This window comes from Nannospalax galili, unplaced genomic scaffold (assembly GCF_000622305.1).
Source record: "Nannospalax galili isolate Female #2095 unplaced genomic scaffold, S.galili_v1.0 scaffold76, whole genome shotgun sequence".
Classification (NCBI taxonomy): Eukaryota; Metazoa; Chordata; class Mammalia; order Rodentia; family Spalacidae; genus Nannospalax; species Nannospalax galili.
This window is the reverse complement of record NW_008339767.1, coordinates 899,076-901,605: the sequence shown is the minus strand read 5'-3', so window position 1 is coordinate 901,605 and position 2,530 is coordinate 899,076. Positions and strand designations below refer to the sequence as shown.

At 37.2% G+C, this 2,530-nt stretch overlaps 1 pseudogene; it reads right to left on the bottom strand.

Moving 5' to 3' along the window:
• Window positions 1-965: 965 nt before the first annotated feature.
• LOC103735328 lies at window positions 966-2,293 on the bottom strand (annotated as a pseudogene).
• Window positions 2,294-2,530: the final 237 nt, after the last annotated feature.

The following is a 2,530-nucleotide window of genomic DNA, read 5'->3' as shown; positions in this document are numbered from 1 at the left end:
ACTTTCATTATTTCTCTCTCTAAGTTTTTTCTTCATGTGTTTTCAGCTTAGTTTTTTTATTTAGATTTCTTACCTATTTTTATTTTCTAAATAAAAAAATAGAAGGCTGTGCATCAGCTAGATTTTTTTTTAAATAGCTGCACTCTACCCCATTATAGCAGGCTGCGTTTTAGGAATGCAGGATAAATTATCTCATGATGGGCCACACTTATGATGGATGACCTGGATTCCAAAGTGATATAAGGAGGGAGAACATCGTTCAGTCACTCCCTCCTTATTGGATGACACTGTAGCAAAGAGAACGCTGGAGCCTGCTCTGAAAAGTTTCTCCAAATGAACCTCCATGTCATTAAACCAAGCTGGGTGATGGTTTAGGCTGCAGAATGTTCTTAGCAAAATGCCCTTGCCTAAGTATTAATCCCCAAATCTTTGGGTTTATGAAGCTTAATGCATTTTATAAAACCCTAAGGACTGAAATGGAGATAGCACACATCTGTGAGAAAAACCCAAAGAATCTCACTCAGAGTCCTTTAGCGTTATTGTGATCCAGAAGTGCATGACAGTGAGAAAAATAAGAAATTATTCTAGATGTACCTGACATTTAAATCTCCTGTTACTTTTGATTCTCTTTATTTTATGAAATTATTCAAATATATCACATAAGGAGATATTGGGTAGCATAAAGATCTTTAATTATTTAGTTAGCATTGATTTATTAGCTCAGAGTCTTACCTAAAATAATATTCGTGAAATCAGGAAACCTCTCAGACATGGAGAATTTTCTTACTTTTCCAAATATTACAGAGGTCAAATTTGAAAAAAAAAAAAAAAAGAAGTATCATTTAACTTTTTTTTTTTTTACAATTTTGAAATATTCTATTTTTTTTATGAGGTGGTAACAAGTCTATGATGTAAGCTTAGAACGTCAACTAAAGGAAGTTTACCCACTTGAAAGCTTTTGGGACTCAGTTGTACATCACGTATTGAGGAGTAGCACTGAGTTTAGCTCAAGACTTAATGACCTTATTTACAGCTTTCAAGAAATCTTTCTCGGTAGCAATTTTTCGCCAAGCTCGGATTGCAAACATGCCGGCTTCTTTGCAGACACTTCCAATCTCTCTGCTCGAGTGCTAGCTAGACACAGCCGTGCTACCAATTCAAATCTAATATCTCTTTTGATACTCATTGAACGAGCTTGAATCTTAAAGATGTGAGTCTGACCCTCCAAATCAGGCAAGCTAAATGCAGTTTTTCCATCCAACTTCCCTGGCCTCATCAGTGCTGGATCCAAAGTATCAAGTCGGTTAGTGGCCATCGGGACCTTGAAGTTGTGTGGAGGATCAAAAGCATCCAGCTGGTTGATTAGTTCCAACATTTTTCTCTGCATTTCATTGTCACCTGCAGCACCATCATCAAACTGAGCCCCTCCAATTTCATAAAAGAAAATAAGGCAGGCTTTTCTTGTTCTGGACATTTCAAAGAGCTCACGAACCATTCGAGCCCTTTCGCCAACGTATTTCTATACAAGTTCAGATCCAATAACTCAAATGAAGCAAGCATCAGTTCTATTAGGAACAGCTCTAGCACAGAGTGTCTTGCCTGTGCCTGGGGTACCAAACAGCAGCACACCCTTTGTAGGCTCAATTCCAAAATTCACAAACCTCTCTGGATGAAGCAGTGGGATTTCAACTACTTCTTGCAATTTCTCAGTCTGTTCTTTGCAGCCACCAACATCACTGTATGACATCATGTTTTTCCTCTACCTGCATCATAGTAACTGTTGGATCAAATAGGAGGTAGTCGAATGTGAATTTGATACTTTTTTCTATCCATACCAACTCTCATCCATTCTTCAATGTCAGTAGGTGCTACTTGATCACTGAGATCCACTACAAACTTGGCAAACTGCTGTTAATAATTAAAATACATTAATAATGTATTTTGGGTCCTCTGAATCAGCACTGATTATCTTTGTACACCTCCCAATTTGAAGCATTTGTTTATCTGCAGGAAAATCCCAAATGACTGCTGGTGCCTGGCCAGTGTCAGACTCTTTAATACCTGTGAGCTCATTAATTTTTTTGAGAAGTTGTTGAATTTCATCCTCAACCTGCTTGATCTGCCTGGAGTAATACTCTGACCATAAGCTTTCAACAAGGCAATATCCCTCTCATCCAGAGCCCAGATGGGCTTTTTGTCTTTCTCCTTCTCTTTGGTTTTCTGCTGATAGGTGCCCAGGTAATGTTGCATTTTAGAAGCTTGCAAGTGCCACAGCTCCTCAGTGATTACACAGCACCTTCCTAACTCCTTCATCCTTTTTATGTAATGTTTAGAGCTTCTCTCACTCTCCATGCCTGGGAAACAAAGGAATAGAAACATCTAAAGGAAAAGTCAACCACTCAAGGAAGTATTATGCTAAGCTATTATTTGAATTTTAATACAAATTATGCTATAAAATGGACATTTAAAACTGTTTTAAATTTAAAGCAATAATATAAAATTAAAACAAATAATGTATTATCAATACAAA